The following is a 22,004-nucleotide window of genomic DNA, read 5'->3' as shown; positions in this document are numbered from 1 at the left end:
ACAGGAGCTTCTTCAGGGTCCTGTACAGTACACGCAATGTCCTAAAAAAGTTAAATAAGCCACCCTTACTTGGTGTCCAAAGGAGCAGATAACCGTGGCACAGGTAAAGAGTAGTACAGGACATGCAGTACCACCCTGTACTGAAGTGGGGCACTACCAGACAGTCAGTCAGTGCATGCACTTCAGTAATACAGGTGTTTTACCAGTAAAATGCCTATTCTAAATGGTCAGTTCTTCCAGCCATTGACACGTTTCACAGATCTAAATTGTCTGTAACCTTGCATGTTGAGTCTGGTTTCAAGTTACAATGGTCTAGAAAAGACAATTGTATGTAGAAACTATTGTATGTTGAGGCCATTGTAAGTTGAGGGATCACTGTATATATACTTTGAGTTAATAAAACTAAAGTTCACAGTGTGCCCCTTTGGGACCTTCACCCTCAGTGGATTTGCTACAATTCCATAGCAGAGCAATACTCTACATTGTAACCAGGAAGGGGGGGGTTATAGGCTGATACAGCAAACATAATAGATCTCTCCCCTCATGGTTTGAACTGAATACTTTTTAGATGGTTTGGCACCTTTAAGTACAGATGTTCTAAAGAACAGAGAGGATGTTTGTAATTGTCGTATGGATTTCTTGGACTTCCAGGTGCGATGGTTTGGTGGTACCATCCTCCACATACACAGAGTGAGTTTCTCCTTATATTTACATGTATTTCTTGTTTTTTTCATGGATAAATGCGTGGTGCCCTTTTTTCATAGTGATTGTTCTCTTTTCAGAGTAGGCTGTGAATGCTCAATAGCACTTGTTAGATCTCTGTGCTCCCTCCCAACTCTACTTCTGACATGTGCAGTATCAATTTTGGATGCTCAGTTTGTGAACACCGCTCCGAACGTGATTGTAATGTTATAGTAGGTGAGTATGCTTTGACCATACCCTGAGCACAGTACTACTTGCTGATTGCATTTTTGGCAGGTTATTGCTGCAGGTTTTTTTGTAGACATTCTTGATAAATCTATGCCATAGTTATTTTGGGTTTTGTGCAGTGCTGCTGCTTCCTTTTAAGTGGAAATACAATAAAGAGTAGAGTAAGAGTATGTATGCTTGTTTTTGTGGTTTTGCCAAGATTTATGGGTTGATTACATAATCACTGTGCCAGATTTGCTTCACCAAAGCCGTCCGGAGATCTAGACTGGACGTCACAGTGCCGCTCCACCAATCACTGGCCACAGCAGTGTCCCGCCTTGGCCAGTGATTGATGAGTGGCACTTTCAGTTCCCCCGACTGTAGTTGCTACGCTCTGCATTGTGGAAGAAAGCAGAGTCACTGGCAGTGGACGGGGCTCCCCGATACCCGAGCTACAAGGGAGCAGCAGAAGGTGAGTTAAAGTGGTTATTTTTGTAGGCAGACGGAGACAGGTAAAAAAAAAAAAACTTTTACATATTTTTAATATGCTTTATTAATCAAATATGTTTATAAATGAATAATGTACCTTAATATTATAAGCAACTAGGGGCTCTTGTACATAGAAGACGCTGACATGTCCTTGTATCACAGCAGTCTGTCTCAGCCGTATAGCAAGGAGAATGCCTGCAACTTTACTGCAAACACTAAGCTAGAAGAATTCCTAAGAGTATAATTCAGTGTAGTGTTTTTATGTTATTTGTCCTGTGAGGGCAGAATTCATGCATGACATGTGATGGCAAACACCATCCCTGCCAAGCAGAACGCCTCCTCCTCTCTAGTGGATTTAAAAAATGGCCAGAGAATGCATGATTCTTCTCTTAAAAAACAAATGATACAGCCTAAGTGATGCATTAGTAACGGGTAGACTTGATACTTCTGACAATTGGCTCAACAGGAGCACTATTAGTGGTAATTTATAGATGTGGATCCTGTAGGTAATGTAAAAATATGTACCCGGGTCACCTAGTCCATTTGGGTTCCAAAACTATTGCTGTCGGCCAGTGTATTACATGCTGCAGAGAGGTGGTTTATGCCATTCGGTGTACGTGCAACACCGTAACCTGACTTTATACACCTTTGAACACCTATGCGTAACCCCCTTCACCCCTCCACATGCTAAAGGCTGCCTGCTGTTGCTCTCCGGCTCCGCCTTTGACCCCGTTTATTTTGTGCAGCATGGGAGGAGGAACTAGATAAGCATTTCACTCCCACCTAATGGAAGTGCTTCCTTCTCTGCCACAAATCGTTGAAGGCCTGCAAAGCGCAAGAAACTAATTATATGGTCCTTTCCTGATGGTATTGCGTCCCAGCCCAACTGCAATGGTGGTACCGACAGTACTAGAGACTTGTTCGCATTGTGGTCAATCTGTGAATGCTAAACACTATACCGTATACAAATAAATGCTCTAACCGTACCAATCAATGCTATAACCCAGAAATAACTTCTACACAGAACAAATGCTACATGTGTACAGCACAAATTTCACACATGAACAGGATGAATTCTATGACCGTATACCTGGAAGAATGCTAAACACTGCATATATGCCCTAACCTGCTCATAACAGCTGCCATGAACATGCAAGACAAAATGTAATGGGCGTGTGAGATATATGTGTTGTCAACTTAACGTGTATGCTATGAACAACTACGAAATAAACATGCTAAGACTGCAAGTATGGTGTGAATGCTAAAAATGTATGCGTGATGTAAGCGCTAAGACCATATCCGTTGTAAAAACTATAAACGTATGCGAGATATGCAAGCTAAGAAAACATACAAGACCCCGAAAGCTATGAACATAAGCAAAACATAAATGCTATGAACGTATGTTCGGCCCTAACCTTATGAACATGGAGACATCATTGCTAAGAAGGTAGACATGAAGCTGTGAACGTCCGTGTGATATAACTACTTTGCACGTATGCAATACATGAATCCTATGAACACATTTGAGGAAAATGTTGTGAATGTATGTGTCGCAAAGCTGCTATGAACGTATGCGAGACATAATTGCTGTGAACGTAAGCGACATAAATGCTGAACGTGAGCGTGATATAACTGATTTGAATGTATGTGAGATAACACGCTATGTGTATATGAGACGAATGCATAAACACATGCCACACTTGAATTCAATGAACCTATGCAGGGCATAAAGCTTAGAACCAAAGCGTGATGTAAAGCTGTGAACGTAAAGATGATAGAATGCTGTGACGTGAGCGAGACATAATGACACAAACGCTGAGACATAAGAATTATAAGAAACCAACACACAATATATGCACATTAAACAAAATAACCAGGCTAGTAAAGAAACATGATATGAAATGCTATGAATATACACCAAATGTAGTGACACAAATGTGTGAGATCAATGCTATGAATGATAAAAGCTGTGAACCTAAGCGTTTATTTTTTATAAACGTATATGAGATAAATGCTATAACATTAGTGTGATAAACTGGTATGACCATGAGCGTGAAATAACACTATACACGTATGAAATAATGTGTGAACACCTGCACAGTAAGCACGGACGTCATTATGGAAGGATTTCACATGCATGATTGGGGGCTACACTGCTGAACACCCTCCTCCATCCTAATTATTACTCATTCACTGTTATAAAACACAGGTACACTAGATGTACCATCCCTGTACATGCCATCATTGACCACATCCTGGTAAACTATGTCTGAAAAAATGAATACCACGAATGTGCGCATGGAATGACATGCATAGAAGAAAGCACTGCACAAAACATGAACAGATGCATACTATAACCTAGTACACGGTATGCAATGAATGCATACGCACTGACCACATGTAATGGTATAAATGGAATGCAATGACTGGTATAAATACAAACGTGTACGAATTATGACATTAAGACTGGACAGGCAGTATCGTACAACTACTGACAAAGGTTCAGCAGCACCCTAGGCGTATATACAACAACCCTCTACAGAGATTATAAAGAACCCCCTATACTTCTGCGCATCTAACAAACATATTTAGTGCAAATAACGTGGTGAATTCATTAATTAAAACTGCTTACAGAAGACCTGAAACCATGATGCCACGGACCACCACCAGGTCTCTTTGCTAAACTCTCACCAGAGATTCAGCTGGGCGTGCAACATTCATAACTGCCCACGTGACTCAGGAGCAAGAGTCGGACAGATCACGTGAGCATCCCCCGCACCGTAACCAAAGCCCCAGGTGACATCGCCTAGCCTGGCCCGAACCCCCTGCACCAGACACTCAAAGCATACACAAAGCTTTAACAGAGGAGCCGCGGCCACCTGCCAGCTCCTGAATCCCACTGCTGAAGCAGGCAGAGCCAGCCTGTGGCCAGTCACCCCATATACTTTACCACGTCAGGTGGAGGGCAGCCAGCATCCCACATGAAGCAGCCAGTGGCTGCGAGAACTCTGAGCCCGTGCCACCTGACATAGGACCAGACCAGCAAGAGTGGGGGCTGGTGCTTCTGAAAATGGCGGGAGATTCAAATGCCAGACTCCCCGCCTGACAAAGCCTTCATCCGCAAAACACGTACATCCTGCCTGTGACTAAAGACGTAGCGTAGCAGCCCAGCCAACAGTGAGGCTTTTATGTACACTCCGCCCCTCCCACAAATACAGGCTAACAAATTAGCTTAGTAAGAATGACACCTTACCTTTACTGTAGGTCCATATGATTAAATTGATATGAGAATGCAAGACAGCCCGGCACTACAAGGTGAGAAGGAGGTGGATAGGGGGTGTGAGTATACACTGCGGTTCTGACGTGTGGCGGTGCTCTGGTTGCAACAGTAATGCATTTACATGGTGTAGGCAAGAACAAAGAAAAACCGGCGACTCACCAATCTTACGTCTTCCAACTTCTTTATTGAAAGAAATACTCACATAACTTCATAGGGAGGGGACATACACGGGGGGGGGGGGGGGGAGGGGGTACAGAAAGGTGACAAGCTCCTCTTTGCACTGTTTAGTGCTTCCAATAGGCCATTCCACTGTTTGGCCGGATGAAGCACTAAACAGTGTGAAACGGAGCTTGTCACCTTTCTGTATCCCCCCCCCCCCCCCCCTGTGTATGTCCCCTCCCTATGTAGTTATGTGAGTATTTCATCCAATAAAGAAGTTGGAAGATGTAAGATTGGTGAGTCGCCGGTTTTTCTTCATTCTTGCCTACACCTGATTGAATTGATACTCAACTTATATAGGTTTTATTTTGTTTTACTTATTTAAAAAAATTATAACTTTTCGTACAATAACTTTAAATTTTTCCTTATACGGGGCTGTATGAGGGCTTTTTTTGCACCATAATGTCTAGTTTTTATCGGTACCATGTTTGTTTTGATAAGACTTTTTGATCGCTTTTCTATGTCTATGAAGTGACCAAAAATACACAATTTTGGACTTTGGTATTTTTCACTGCAGTTATCCCAATCAGCTCCGCTGAACTGCCCAGGAGTTTAACATTGGTCATGGTTTAACATTTTAGATGCTGCGATCAACTTTGATCGCAACGTCTAACAGGTAATGCCTGACATCACTGTGATCGGTGATGCCCGGCATTAGCCACAGGTCCCGACGGCTGCCAGGACCAGTCCGCCATGATGTGGGCTCAGCACCTGATTCCCTTATTACATCTTTTTTTAACAAAAGATGTAGTAAGGGAATTGGACATGAAATGGGGGTGGAATTGTGATGACATTTTTGTATCTGACCGACAGTGCCCATTTTAAACAGGGCAGGGATTTTTTTCAGCAACTGCTGTCAGTAGCCACTAGGGGGGAGCTTGCTGCCTATATACAGTGAACCTCATTGAGTGGTAGGTAGTGTGATACATAAGATTGCTAATATACAGAGAAAATCAGTGGATCAAAATCCACTGGAATTCTGTAACTGGAATTCTGGTCTAAAGGGCTGGCCAGAGAATTTTTACTGATTTCATATTGATTCCGTTTACATTGTCCTGTTGTTGGCCAGCAAGTCTTTCTTTTATTAAATGCCTTTGTGAATTAAGCAGTGTTCTATGGGAGGTGGCATGTCGGCCACCACTTCTTGCGGGGGTCAACACGCTCTGTTCCTGGGGTGCAGTGCAGGAGGTCACAGGGACCCCTGCGATTAGGCACTTATCCCTTATACTTAGGGTAGGTGATATGTTTTCCTGCACCACAGTTCTCCTTTAATGTTTATACATGATGTACAACGTATATTTTGATTCTCACAGCGCCAATATAAAGTGCAGCGTATACCATGAATGTCTAATAGATACAGGTCCCACCTCTGTATTGAGATCAAAGGCCCCTGGCCCCCTCTGGTTTGCTTGTGGCTAGAAAACTGAAAGCAGCCACACAAGCTGTGTTACACGACTGACGTAGCTCCCACGGAGGTTGATAAAAGCGCCATAAACAGTGTAGCACTTGGAAATAAGCAGTTTACAGAATTTGGTAGTTACATAAACAGTGAAGTTCATGATGCTCCAATATTTATGTAACTCCCATTAACATGGATGGGATTTATACAAACTGTAAAACAGCTGGCATCTTAATCATTGTTATACACTTTAAACTGTGTAATAAACTATTTATTAACGATTCTATGTACAATAACTCTTTTATAATTTGTTGCTTTACCTAAATAAATGCAATAATCTTTGTGGAATAACCCCATTAATCACTTGCAGTACAATTAGGCTATGTTCACACACTGTATAATTTTTTTGCACCTGCATTTGGCCCATTTTATAGCCTTTTTTTTTTTCCCTGACCTCTTTCTTTAGTATTTGGGCTACTGATAATGCATGTATCATTTTGACCATGTGGGCGGGCATATGGGAGCAGAGAAGAGTGAGGCAGGGATGCTGGCTATGACGGGGCCAGTTTATATTGCGCAAAGGACAGCATTTAACCCCCTTAAGGACCCAGCCATTTTACACCTTAGGACCCGGCCATTTTTTAAACATCTGACCACTGTCACTTTAAACATTAATAACTCTGGAATGCTTTTAGTTATCATTCTGATTCCGAGAATGTTTTTTCGTGACATATTCTACTTTAACATAGTGGTAAAATTTTGTGGTAACTTGCATCCTTTCTTGGAGAAAAATCCCCAAATTTGTTGAAAAATTTGAAAATTTAGCATTTTTCTAACTTTGAAGCTCTCTGCTTGTAAGGAAAATGGATATTCCAAATATTTTTTTTTATTATATTCACATATACAATATGTCTAATTTATGTTTGCATCATAAAATTGATGTGTTTTTACTTTTGGAAGACACCAGAGTTCTTCAAAGTTCAGCAGCAATTTTTCACAAAACTTTCAAACTCACTATTTTTCAGGGACCAGTTCAGGTTTGAAGTGGATTTGAAGGGTCTTCATATTAGAAATACCCCACAAAAGACCCCATTATAAAAACTGCACCCCCCAAAGTATTCAAAATGACATTCAATCAGCATTTTAACTCTTTAGGTGTTTCACAGGAATAGCAGCAAAGTGAAGGAGAAAATTCACAATCTTCATTTTTTACACTCGCATTTTCTTGTAGACCCAATTTTTGAATTTTTACAAGGGGTAAAAGAAGAAAATTTATACTTGTATTTGTAGCCCAATTTCTCTCGAGTAAGCACATACCTCATATGTCTATGTAAAGGCAGGCGCAGTAGAGGGCTCAGAAGGGAAGGAGCGACAAGGGGATTTTGGAGAGTAAGTTTTTCAGAAATGGTTTTTGGGGGGCATGTTGCATTTAGGAAGCCCCTATGGTGCCAGAACAGCAAAAAAAAAAACATGCCATACCATTTTGAAAACTAGACCCCTTGAGGAACGTAACAAGGAATTAAGTGAGCCTTAATACCCCACAGGTGTTTCACGACTTTTGCATATGTAAACAAAGAAAAAAAATGTCACTAAAATGTGTGTTTCCCCCCAAATTTCACATTTTTGCAAGGGTTAATAGCAGAAAATACCCCCCCAAAATTTGTAACCCCATCTCTTCTGAGTATGGAGGTACCCCATAAGTTGACCTGAAGTGCACTACGGGCGAACTACAATGCTCAGAAGAGAAGGAGTCATATTTGGCTTTTTGAGAGCAAATTTTGTTCGGGGGCATGTGGTGGCGGAGCACTAGCACTGTGCGGCCATCTTCTTCAGTGCCTCGCCACGCCCCCCGTAAATTATTTCTATTACAGAAACTTAATCCTTCCAGTGCTGAATACTACAGAGGAAATTATTTTCTTTTTGGAACGCAGAGCTCTCTGCTGAATCATGAGCACAGTGCTCTCTGCTGACATGAATGACATCTCTGTCCATTTTAGGAACTGTCCAGAGTAGGAGAAAATCCTCATAGCAAACATATGCTGCTCTGAACAGTTCCTAAAATGGACAGAGATGTCAGCAGAGAGCACTGTGTTCCAAAAAGAAAAGAATTTCCTCTGTAATATTCAGCAGCTAATAAGTACTGGAAGGATTAAGATTTTTTTTCCAAGTGGATTTTCCGTTCACAAATTCCGCTTCACAAATGCCGAAGTGTGAATCTGTGAACAGAAACCCATTAACTACACTATACATTTTAGCAAGCAGAATTTCTGCCTGCAATTTCAAAGTGGAATTGCAGGCGGAAATTCCGTAGTGTGAACCTAGCCTAAAAGTTAATAATTCCTTCTCTGGACTATGCTTGAAAATGTAACGGTAGTGAACCATGTACCCAGGGCCGGATTAACGTAGGGGCGGATGGAGCGGCAGCTCCAGGCCCCTATGTTAAAATAGGCCCGGCAGCCTGCGACAACAATATTAACAGTGAAAGAAGGCTGGCCCTGCGATGTCAGAGCGGCCCACTGGCTTACCTACGGCCCTGGTGGTGACTTGATTGCGTGACCTGCGTGCCCCACGTGACGTCAGGGTAGCGTAGGGGCCGCCATCAGGGCAGTACTGGCCCAGACCAGTTGCACTATGTACAGGTGCTGTGGCTGCCGGCTGTCATTTTCCCCTTATGCTCCACTGATCGTGAGGCCTGTAACCTCCCTCTGCCCTGCCTGGTCTCTGCACTGGGGCTCAGTTATGTATCACCAGTGTATGTCTGTATGTATGTGTATATATGTCATGTATCACCTGTATGTGTATATATGTCATGTATCACCTGTGTGTGTATGTATGTATATATATATGTCATGTATCACCTGTGTGTGTATGTATGTGTATATATGTCATGTCTCACCTGTGTGTGTGTATGTATGTGTATATGTCATGTATCACCTGTATGTATGTATATGTCATGTATCACCTGTATGTATATATATGTCATGTATCACCTGTATGTATATATATGTCATGTATCACCTGTATGTATATATATGTCATGTATCACCTGTATGTATATATATGTCATGTATCACCTGTATGTATATATATATGTCATGTATCACCTGTGTATGTATGTATATATATATATATGTCATGTATCACCTGTGTGTGTATGTGTATATATGTCATGTATCACCTGTGTGTGTATGTGTATATATGTCATGTATCACCTGTGTGTGTATGTGTATATATGTCATGTATCACCTGTGTGTGTATGTGTATATATGTCATGTATCACCTGTGTATGTATGTGTATATATGTCATGTATCACCTGTGTATGTATGTATATATATGTCATGTATCACCTGTGTGTGTATGTATATATATGTCATGTATCACCTGTGTGTGTATGTATGTATATATATGTCATGTATCACCTGTGTGTGTGTATGTATGTGTATATATGTCATGTATCACCTGTGTGTATGTATGTATGTGTATATATGTCATGTATCACGTGTGTATGTATGTATGTGTATATATGTCATGTATCACCTGTGTATGTATGTATATATATATATATGTCATGTATAACCTGTGTGTGTATGTGTATATATGTCATGTATAACCTGTGTGTGTATGTGTATATATGTCATGTATCACCTGTGTATGTATGTATATATATATATGTCATGTATCACCTGTGTATGTATGTATATATATATATATATATATATATATGTCATGTATAACCTGTGTGTGTATGTGTATATATGTCATGTATCACCTGTGTATGTATGTATATATATATGTCATGTATAACCTGTGTGTGTATGTGTATATATGTCATGTATCACCTGTGTATGTATGTATATATATATATATATGTCATGTATCACCTGTGTATGTATGTATATATATATATATATGTCATGTATAACCTGTGTGTGTATGTGTATATATGTCATGTATCACCTGTGTATGTATGTATATATATATGTCATGTATAACCTGTGTGTGTATGTGTATATATGTCATGTATCACCTGTGTATGTATGTATATATATATATATGTCATGTATCACCTGTGTATGTATATATATATATGTCATGTATCACCTGTGTATGTATGTATATATATGTCATGTATCACCTGTGTATGTATGTATGTATATATATGTCATGTATCACCTGTGTATGTATGTATGTGTGTGTATATATGTCATGTATCACCTGTGTATGTATGTATATGTCATGTATCACCTGTGTGTATGTCTGTTAGTGCTGAAATTGTACACATGTAAAGTGCATGTGCCTGTATCTGTGTAATGTGTATGTATTAGTGTATTCCCTGTGTGGGGCACTATATGGGCGTATGGGGGCTCTCTTCAGGAGACTGGAGAAGCTAGGTGACACAGTGCAGGGCTCACAGTACTTCCCCAGCTTTATGTGTACTGCCTGTCACCCAGCTTTCCCAGACTTCTGAAGAGAATATTTGTCTGGTAAAGTAACCACATTGGAAAGAAAACATGTTTTTATGTAGTGAAGTACCAGATGTCACACTAGTACTCTTAGCATTTCCCTAGCTTTATATGACTCCTGAATGGCAGAATACTAGTGTGACATCTGTTACTTCATCTCTCCAATATGGCTGCTTCACCATACAGACATTCCGTTCAGGAGACTGGGAAAGCTGAGTGACAGGCAGTCCATAAAGCTGGAGAAAAACTGTGAGCCCTGCACTGTGTACTGCCAGTCACCCAGCTTTCCCAGGCTCTTGAAACCTCAAATGTGACTTGTGTATTAAAGCAGCTGAGTTGTGCAAACAGCAGTCTACTTCTGGACGTACAGTACGCAAATTGCATAATGGGGATGATTAATCAAAACCTGTGCAGAGGTAAAGTTGCTGAGTTGCCCTTAGCAACCAATCAGATCGCTTCTTTCATTTTTCACAGGTCTCTAAAAATGAAAGAAGTAATCTGATTGGTTGCTAGGGGCAACTCAGCAACTTTTCCTTGGAACAGGTTTTGATAAATCTTCCCCAATGTACGTAGTGGCTGTAGCATTTTCCGGCTCCTGTACGTACATCACGCAGCTGGCCAGAGAAGTCCCGCACCGCTCCGGAGGCTGCTAACAGCCTGGCCTCAGCGCAGTGGATTTTTATTATGTTTTTTTTTTTTTTTAAATCTACGTGGGGGCAATTTTTACCTATGTGGGGGCATTATTTACTAACTAGTGCATTTTTAGCCTACTGGAGCATTACCTATGTGAGGGGCATTATTACATAACTGGGGGTATTACTTATGTGAGGGGAATTATTACCTAACGGGGGGGTATTATTAACTAGCTGGGGGCATTATTACTCAACTGGGGGCATTACCTACCTGGGGGACACTACCTACCTGCATGACCTATATGGGGGAACTATCTACTGTGGTCACTGTATACTGGGGGCATTACCTACCTGAGGGCACAACCAACCAGGGACCACTACCTACTAAGGCCACTATCTACTGGGGGCACCACTCAGCTGGGGGGGGGGGCACTACCTACTGGAGGCATTACCTGATACCTACTAGGGGCACTATCTACTGGGGGCATTACCTATCTATCTATCTACAGGGGACACTACCTACTGGGGGCATTACCTGCCACCTACCAGGGGCATAACCTACTACCTACCTAATGGGGGCATTAACACTAATAGGGGAAGGGAAATTACCTACCTACCCACCACCACCCATCCGCCTACCCTTTCCCTAACACACTAACCTACTCACTAGGGCACTAAGGAGGAGCATTATTAGGGGCACTGAGAGTAGGGCATCGGGAGGGGGGGGGGGGGGGGTGATGAGGGTCCCAGGCCTGAAGTTGTGTAAGGTGCCCCGAAATTTCAGATTGCAGCCCTGGAGACTCCTCCCCCCCCCCCCCCTCATTCGGCCAGCACCCGCTAAGTTTAAAAAACTACTGCGTGTGCTGTAGCTGCCACCTGCCTGAGGTCCTGCTGCCGGCGCACATTCCTCTCTGCCTCTGGAGTTTCCCCCAAAGGTACCACTAGTCCACCGGGCATGAACTGACTTGCCATTCAGGTGCACAGAAAAGCTAGGTGCCAATGTCTCACCTAGCTTTTCCATGCTACTGAATGACATGTTTGCTTATAGTAGCTGAGCTATTATAAGCAGATATGCCATTCAGGAGCTTGAAAAATCTAGGTGAGACATTGTCACCTAGCTTTTCTGAGCTCCTGAATGGCATATCTGCTTATTATAGCTCAGCTATTATAGACAGATTTGCCTATAATATATAGTCAAAGCTGTCTATGCTATGATAAGCAGATATGCCATTCAGGAGCCCAGAAAAGCTAGGTGAGAAATTGTCACCTTGCCATTTACTATAATGGGGTCTGTTGGGTGCCGCTATTTTGTAGCGGGACTAGCAGGAGAAAAAGTCGGCGCAAGCAGTAATTTTTCTCCCCCGGGGGCCGTCATACTGCAGTGTCCTAATAGCAGTGTGAAAGAAGCCTTATGCATATGAAATTGTTAGCATAGCCATAAAAGATGTTGGTGTATGGATACTTGGCATATCTTCATTGATGTTGTTTGATCCTTTATTTCACTAACAAAAATAACATTTCTTGGGGGTGCATTGAGTGTGAAAGAGGTGTGGCTACAGGGCTGCAACACTTCTCCGCACCTTCTCTGGCTCATGCATCCCCTAAGCGCTGTGAATGGGATTGTGATGGATGAGCAGTCTGACAGGTGTGAACTCAGACTTACCACTTGTGAACCACAATCCCTATTCATGGCGCATGCACAGGATGTCAACACATAGCGGCCCCTCTACCACACTTTTTTTTTTTTTTTTTTTTATAGCTAAAGAACAGATTCTATAAAGATATGCAACGTTTCCACACACTATCATATATTCAGCTATCCTGGTAATTTAGTGTGCATAAAACGTGACAAAATAGCTTTGCGTTGTGTTTTCATTTTATATACTTCAATAAAAAGGCCCATCACAATCTTCAGCACCAGGCCCATGATGCTCTTAATCTGGCCCTGCATGTACCCTTCAATCTGGTAGTCACTGGGAGTCTCTAAAGTGCCATTCTCTTTCTGTAGGCTGGCATGTATTACCATAAATTGTACCCATAGTTGGGTGAGAAAATCAAATACTTATGTACCTTGAATCTGATTCTGTTTTTAAGGACTGATGTAACCTGCCATCTCATTGTGTTGTGCTGAAGTGGATGCACATCTAATATAGCTGTGTAAATGTTAATTATCTCAAGGGAGTGATCGTAAGAAATTCCCAGTTTAAACAGATGTAGATTAACACCTTAACGACCATGGATGTGTATACACGTCCAGGCAGGATGCACGTTCCCGCACCATGACGAGTATACACGTCCATGGTTCTCGTGGGTGCTGCCCAGTGCACCCACGAGATGGCGGCAGGGACTCGGCTGTAACACACAGCCGAGACCCTGCCGCACTGCCAGGATTGAAGTAAACTTTGTTTCTGGCAGTTTAACCCTTACAGCCGTGGTCGGAAGTGACCACGGGCTGTAAGTGTTATGACAGAGGGAGGGAGTTCCCTCTGTCTTCCCTACAGCACCCTGCAGCGTGATCGCATGGTGCTGTGTGTGATCCCCACCGGGCGGGGGCCTGACGCAATGCCGGGACCGAAGAAAACTTAGGGTCCTGGCAGTTTAACCCTTATAGCTGCGGTTGGAAGCGACTGCGAGCTGTAAGGAGTTTTGACAGAGGGAGGGGGCTCCCTCTGTCTCTCTCCTGTAGCACCCCGCAATGATCGCGGGGTGCTGCATGTTACCAGAGAAGCAAGGGGTCTTTACAAGGACCCCCAGGTCTGCCCCGGTTATTGCCTGTCAGGATGTGCCAGAGACAGCATATGTCTACAATGCTTTGGAATACTAAGCATTCCAAAGCATTAAAAAAAAGTGTTAAAAAATTATATAAATTAAATAAAAGTCTAAAAACAATGTTAAAAAAAAGTGTAAAAAATAAAAAAAAAGTGTCAAAAAGCATAAAACAATAAAATAAAACATTTATTAAATAAATATAATGAAAAATAAAAATGCATAATGTGTAGGATCACCTGTCGCACATCCGCAGAATATTACATGCTGCGGATGCCCGCCAGCAGTCACAATAATGAGCTCCTTGCTGTGGCTGGGTAGCTTTGTGTGTACACTCATAGCGGTGGATTTCCCGCCGGCAGTCATGAGCAGACACACTGAGCTACCAGAAGCTCAGTGTGTCTTCAATATCAGAAGCGATGTACAAAATTATGTCCCACAAATAATGCATTTGTGAAAAAAAGCTAATTTCGGGGAGTGGTCTGCTCATGGCCGTGTGAGGACGTGCGAGTTAGAGCTCCTGCTTGCCGCTTACAGAACCTGCTAACCCTGCTGGATTTAATGGGGAAATCTCATAGGAGAGGGAAGAAGAAGCTGGCCTCAACACCTCTGACCCCTCAGATGGACCTGGAGAGCTATTTCACCCGCTCCCAGAACCTCCGCTCTGGATCTGCGCCACTGTCGGCTCTGTCGGGCGCCATTTTGGAAGGCCCTGCACCGGAGCTCTGCCACTCTCATCCGCAGGCTCCTGCACCTGAATCTCCTCCTACATCATCCACCGCCGGAGATCGTGAGGGACCCGTACCTGCACCGCTGCTGGAGGTCCCGACTGCTGCTGCAAAGTCTCCGCGCACCGCCCGACAGTCTCCTCGCCTTCCTGGTGTTGTGCCGCAGCCGGAACACGCCGCGAACCCGGAGCTCCGGAGGGTGAGTCAGCATACTCCGCATCTGACCCCAGAGGCTGCTCGGCCCTCGCTCACCGCTCCACTGTGGGAGCATACTCCTCTGCGGCCTCAGCCCCTGGATCTCCTGACGGGGGAGTGTAGTTTAACCCCTCCACTGCCACAGCTGCAGCCTCCGATTGGGCCTTCTCCTCCTCATCCAGTGGGCCCCATGCTGAGCACCTCTTCTCCTAGTGCACAGTCCGCCTTCGTGCCACTGCTGCCGGCCGGGTCCCCTGGGGTTAGCATGGCTCTGGGATCTCCCTTGCATCCCCCTGATCCGGTGCAGGCCCAATCCCCGCAGTGGTCCTCGGGGTCCCCTTGGTTTGAGGCACCGGTGTTATCTCCAGATGTGGGGGCTGATCACTCTCCCCCCCCCCCCTGATCCTCTGGAGCATCCTGAGGGGCCTGGTTGTGGCACACCCAGGGCTGCTGCAGGCTTACCACCTTCTGCTCCTCCTGCTTGTAGCCTGGACTCTACTCCTTCAGTGTTTCATGTGAGCTACTCCATGCAGAATCCACCTGGCTTCCTCCCTGAGACCTTGCATGGCCCCCAGGTTGCCCTGCAGGGCACCCAACCTCCATCCACTCCAATAACTCTGGCGGATCTCCAGTCTCTGGTTAGGAGCCTCCCAACTAAGGCGGACATTTCTAATCTTGCTAATACAATTGTGCTGGAATGCAAACAGGAGTTTGCGCAATTACGTACTGAACTATCTACTCTTACGACCAGGGTCTCTGTGGTGGAAACTGCTCATGACTCTACCTCCACCTCTGTCCAAGCCCTACAATCCTTGGTCAATAGCCACAAAGACCAATTGTTTTCCCTGCAACAGCACATAGATGATCTAGAGAACCGCAGTCGTCGGAACAACATCCGTATACGGGGTCAGCCGGAGGCGGTCACCTCTGATGAACTTTGGGTCGCTCTCACTTCTATCTTCAATGGCCTTCTAGACCGTCCTCCTGATGCGCATATTGAAATGGACAGGGCTCACAGGGCCCTAAGACCCCCCAGCTCTGATGATACTAACCCCCGGGATGTAATTTGCCGGATTCATTTTTATGCTCTGAAGGAGGACATTCTCTATAATGCTAGACGCTGCCAGCAGATTTTGTATAAGGACGTGCCCATTCAACTCTATCAAGATCTCTCTCGCCACACATTGGCGCAACGAGCCGCACTAAGGCCTCTCCTATCTGTCCTCCGTGAATGGGGGATCCAATATCGGTGGTGCTTCCCATTTTCTCTTAATGTGAAACACAATGGACGCTTTCTCTCCCTGAGATCACCGGACGACCTGCCCAGTTTCCTGCAGGACTTGGGCCTTACCGATCTATCTCTGCCGGATTGGCCTTTGCTGCAGTCCTACTCCACCAAACGCACTTTGCAGCACACACCCCGGGGACTGGTTTCGCCTCCTGCAAAGACGTCGAGAACTGGTCTCCCTCCGAGAGGTCCTCCCCGAAGGGACGCCCGCACATCTCTACAACATCATCCTGCTGGCTCCTCTCCGAGGCCTAAGTGAACTGGTTGGCGTGGATGTCGGACGTTGGAACGATTGAGTGATCACTCTTATGCTGTTTGCACTGTATTACCATCTAATTGAGAGTCCTGGTGGGAGTTGGTGTCGGACGTTGGTACACTTGAGTGCTATCTATTATGCTGTTTGCACTGTATTACAGTTTTCATAATTGTGCTGATACGGTTTTCCTGTGTCTCCTGCTCTTCTTCCTGTTACTGATCTTACTCCTTTCTGTCCACGCCCCCTTTCCTATTCCGGTAGGGGTTCATGTTTCTTCTCTACTAATTTTCTTTGAGAGTGGTAGAGGGAGCTCCTCTCTTGTGTCTTTGTGGTCTGACTTACTCCTCCCCCTCATAGGTTGCGAGCCCTAGGGTTCTAAGTGCCTTGGGTTCTTGCTGTTAGTGTGTTTTTTCTATAGATACTGCAGCAGTAGTTTGTTTTCTGTCTTCTACTGCTGTTTCCACTCTTGTCTTCCTGGTCTACTCTACTCTTTGCTTATATTTCTTCCCCCCCCCCACCCCCCAAAGCTCCTCTCCCGTTTTTATTTTTTATTTTATTTATTTATTTTTATTTTCTTTCTGTTTGCTGGGTGTCTTCTCCTTCCTCGCCTGTCTTGTGTCTTCGTTCCCTGTGGTTTTCCCTTCTTGTGTCCCCACTGCCCCTTGTGTGTCCCCTTCCTTCCTGGCCCTGGTCTCCTACGGATTGCATACTCTTGACTTGCTAACTATCGCTTTTATCTCCCATTATGTCTGGGGCGGATCTTAAGATTGCTACATATAATGCCAAGGGGCTGAATACTCCAGAAAAGCGATCCCAGGTGCTTCACCATTTCCACAAACAGAAAGTGCAGTTGGTTTGTTTTCAAGAAACCCATTTCAAGGTAGGACATGCTCCCTCCCTAAAAACACCCACACTACACTACATGGTATTGCGCTGATAATCCTTCCTCCAGGTCCTGTGGGACGGCGATTGCTGCTCATAAATCCCTCCCTCATCAGGTCCTGAACTGTAGGATTGACTCTGACGATAGATATGTACTTCTTTCACTCCTGATAGGTGGTCACGAGGTTACTTTGCTGAATGTCTATGCCCCAAATGTTAACCAAATTGCGTTTTTGCTGCAGTTAGTGGATGAGGTCATGCCGCTTCTCCGAGGCACACTCATTCTCTGTGGGGACCTCAACCTTACCTTAGACCCGGTCCTAGATAACTCATCGGGGTGTTCCTCTATTTCCTATACTGCTATTAAACGCCTTAAGCGGACCTTCGCGCTGCTGCAACTCTGCGATGTTTGGCGCCTACTCCACCCAAAGGATAAGGACTTTAGTTTCTATTCGCCCTCCCACAATTCCTATAGCAGAATTGATTATATTCTCATACAACATAAAGCACTCCCCTGGGTGACCTCCTCTCAGATGGGGAATAGTCTTTGGTCAGACCATGCCCCGGTTCTGTGCACGTTGCGTTTGCCTTCCATGGTCAGGGGGGAATGGACCTGGTGCCTCAATGAATCGCTCTTGCTTGATCCTGTATTTGTTGCCGATGTGGAAAGGTCGATTGCTAACTTCATTCTTGACCATGCACAGGATCCTACGTCCCCTCTGACAAAATGGGAAGCAGTCAAATGTGTGATCCGGGGGATTTTTATTAAACACGGCACTAGGCTTAAAAGGGAGAAGGCCCATGCTCTGAAACGTGCTTTAGGGAAGGTGGCGGACCTAGAGCTGGCTCATAAACGGGCTCTCTCTACTTCTGTGTTGGGTGACCTGATGTTGGCGCTTCAGGAGGCTAGACGTCTCTTGGACGCCTCTTCCAGACGGGCCTTGCACTTATGCCGAAGTAAGTTCTATGAGTTCGGGAATAAGAGTGGGCGTATGCTCGCCAGGGCCCTCAGGGAACGCATAGCCACAACCCATATCCCGTGTGTTAAACGGCACTCTGGTGAGAAGGTTCATACTACCCCGGAAATAGCAGAGGAGTTTTGCCAATTTTATACTGATTTATATAGTCTACCTGCCGCTGCCCGCCCTGACCCTGTCTCTTTCCCTCGACCTGGGCTCCCTACACTATCTGCTGAGGTGTCAGCTGACCTTGATGCCCCATTCACAGTGGAACAGCTCCTTGGGGTTATTTCCTCTCTACCGGGGGGAAAGAGTCCGGGCCCAGATGGGTATACTGCGGCATTTTATAGTTAATTTGGGGAGCGACTGGCCCCTTTACTGATAGTCGCATTTAATGCAGTAGGCCCCGATTGCCCCTTTCCCCCCCAATCTACTATGGCCCACGTCGCAGTGCTTCCCAAACCTGACAAGGATTCACAGCTTTGCTCCAGCTATAGGCCCATTTCCTTATTGAATCTGGACCTTAAGCTGTTCTCTAAATTGATTGCGAATAGGTTGGGGTCTTCTTTGCCTCAGTTGATTCATCCTGATCAGGTTGGCTTTGTTCCGGGGAGGGAAGCACGCGACAACACTTTAAAAACCTTAGATATTATGCACTTTGCCCAATCCAGAGAGATCCCCTTAATGATTCTATCCCTTGACGCTGAAAAAGCGTTTGACCGCATTTCGTGGTCGTCCCTCAGGGAGGTTCTGGGTGCTATCGGTCTGGGTCCGGTTCTCACGACTAAAATTATGTCCCTATATCGGCTTCCTTCAGCTAGGTTGCGGATTAACGGCTATCTATCCCACTCTTTTTCCATACATAATGGTACTCGCCAGGGTTGCCCCTTATCTCCCCTCTTATATGTCTTAGTTATGGAGCATCTCCTGGCCTCCATCCGTAGCAATCCGGACATCTCGGGGGTTAGGATTGGAGATTCTGAATATAAGTGCTCGGCCTTTGCTGACGACCTATTGGTCTACGTTACCAACCCTCATGTTTCACTCCCCTCCTTGATGTCCGTGGTGTCCGAATTTGGGAAATGGTCTATTTTTAAAATTAATGTGTCTAAATCTGAGGCTTTGAACGTTTCCCTCCCGCCCTCTGTGGTAGATTTGCTTAGGAGGAATTTCCCTTTCGCTTGGCCGACCCAAGGCATAAAATATTTAGGGATTGTGGTCCCTTCGGACTTATCTCTTTTGTATCATCGTAATTTTGCCCCACTTCTTTCCCAGTTTAATACCTACCTGGACCGGTGGCAGACCAGAACCATCTCTTGGTTTGGGAGGGTGAACGCCTTAAAGATGACCCTCTTGCCTAAATTGTTGTATTTACTCCAGACAATCCCAATCACCCTATCCGCCTCATATTGGCGTACCATGCATGCTAGGTTTGGCTCTTTTATCTGGGCCGGGGGGCGACCGAGGCTTAACCGTAGAGTGCTATTCCGTCCGAAGGGGGAGGGGGGCCTGGGCCTCCCGGACTGTCGTCTATACTATCTGGCTGCCATGCATGCCAGACTGTTGGATCTACTACACAATTCCACATCGAAACTCTGGGTACGAGTGGCACATGATATCTACCCGGGAGAGCTGGCTGGACTGCCGTGGACATGGCCCCTGCCTCCCTCCTCCCTGCCCTCTTTATCTTTTACCTCGCGACAGACACTGACTGCCCTTTGTGACCGGAGGTTGAGGGATTCTTTGATCGACCGTAATGGACCCATGCTCCCTGTGACAGGTAACCCTGCATTTCCCCCGGGTATGTCCCCCGGGTGTCTACTGAAGGTCCCTGACGTGCTCCCTCTGCGTTTTTGTCATGTACTCTCCTCTGCTGCGTTGTTGCCCATGGCTTCTCTGGTGCGACACGGGTCCTCCGAAGGCAGTGGCCTTTTTATTTATACGCAGCTCCAACATTTCTATGCCTCGGTTAAGAGATATGCGACATTGTATAGAGACCTGACCACATTCGAGAAGCTGTGTCTAGCACCCCCGGTACCCCCACACACTATTGGTTTTCTATATCGCATTCTGCTCTCTCGCTATCATTCCGCCTTGCCTACATATTGTGCAGCATGGGAACAGGAACTGTGCTTAACACTAACCCCGGCCCAATGGGCTAAGTGTTTTCAGCTATCTAATAAATCGGTGGTAGCGTGCATGGCTCAAGAGACGAATTATAAAGTGCTTTCCCACTGGTACCGCACACCGGTCCAACTTCATGGTTGGTTCCCTATGGTTCCTGACTCATGCTGGCGATGTGGGGACTCGGTGGGCACCATGTCACACATATGGTGGGCATGCCCCAAATTGTCATCCTTCTGGTCCACGGTTCATAGGGTGACTCGGGAGGTGACAAAAATAACCATCCCTAGTTCCCCGGACGCTGCTTTACTGTCCCATCTTCCAATGTCTGCCAGTTCCTTCCAAAAATCCCTCCTTAGTTACATGCTTCAGGCAGCACGTACGGTTATTCCCCGCAGGTGGAGGTCTATTGAACCTCCCACGATTAGTGAATGGCTGGCTGAAATTGCGCTCACTCAAAGAATGGAGGAATTGGTGGCCCTTACCCCTGCGGAGAATGATCGCTACACGAAGACGTGGTTTGACTGGTTGACGTTCCAGTCTTCACCTGGATACGGAGCACTGTTTGCCCCTGCTCCCCAGGCCCCCCCTTGAGATGCTTTTCCTCCCCCTTAGAGTGTACCTTCCCCTTCCCCCTCTTCCTTCCCTTCCTTGGATGTCCCTGTGTCCTCCCCTCCCCCTTTATTGTTTCCAGTGTGTTTCCCCCTGTCCTTCCATGTTTCTTCCTACTTTCCCTTCTCTACACTTTTGTTTTCCTTCTCATTATGGCTGCTTTTCTTTTTTTCTCCCCCCCCCCCCCCCCTTTTATTTTTATTTGTATTGTTTATCTTTTATATATATATATATATATATATATATATATTTTATTATTATTATTATAAATTATTATATTTTTTTTTTCCTCTTGTTTACATGGTTCTGTTTCTTCTTTCCATGTTAAGTGTATGCAGGTCTCACATCTTGGGGATCGCAAATACTCGCCTATTTTGGCTTTTCATGCTGTTTACGCCTTCTACTTATTGAGGTGAATGTAGCCTTATGTTTTTATGGTTAATGGTTTGACACACTCTTTCACGAACGAGCATACCGTCTTTGTGCCTCACATGCTCCACTCATGTGGTCTTAGGTATTGTCTGCCTCATACCGTTGTACTATGGCATTTTCCTTGTTCGCAATCTCTGCACTTGTACATGTTACTTAATTCTTATGTTGTTTCTGTTTTAACATCGGAAAATAAAAATTTTCAAATAAAAAAAAAAATAAAAAAGCAAATTTCGAATTTTTAACACTGACATAAAAATATGGTGTTAAAATACTCACTGTACCCCCTAGCGAATACCTTGAGGAGTCTAGTTTTTAAAATGGGGTCATTTGGGGGGGGGGGGCTACCTATGTTCTACTACCTTCAAATTTC

The 22,004-nt window shown here is 44.8% G+C and overlaps 1 long non-coding RNA gene across 1 annotated transcript in view; it reads left to right on the top strand.

Moving 5' to 3' along the window:
* Window positions 1-634: 634 nt before the first annotated feature.
* Window positions 635-22,004, top strand: part of LOC130277753 (uncharacterized) — a 33,513-nt gene continuing 12,143 nt past the window's right edge. Inside the window, exons 1-2 of the long non-coding RNA XR_008845560.1 lie at window positions 635-690; window positions 783-918. This is a non-coding gene — a long non-coding RNA (uncharacterized LOC130277753). The remainder of the gene's footprint in view (window positions 691-782; window positions 919-22,004) is intronic.

This window comes from Hyla sarda, chromosome 6 (assembly GCF_029499605.1).
Source record: "Hyla sarda isolate aHylSar1 chromosome 6, aHylSar1.hap1, whole genome shotgun sequence".
NCBI classification, from domain to species: Eukaryota; Metazoa; Chordata; class Amphibia; order Anura; family Hylidae; genus Hyla; species Hyla sarda.
Note: the sequence above shows the minus strand (reverse complement) of the source record. Positions and strands in the feature narration are given on the sequence as shown.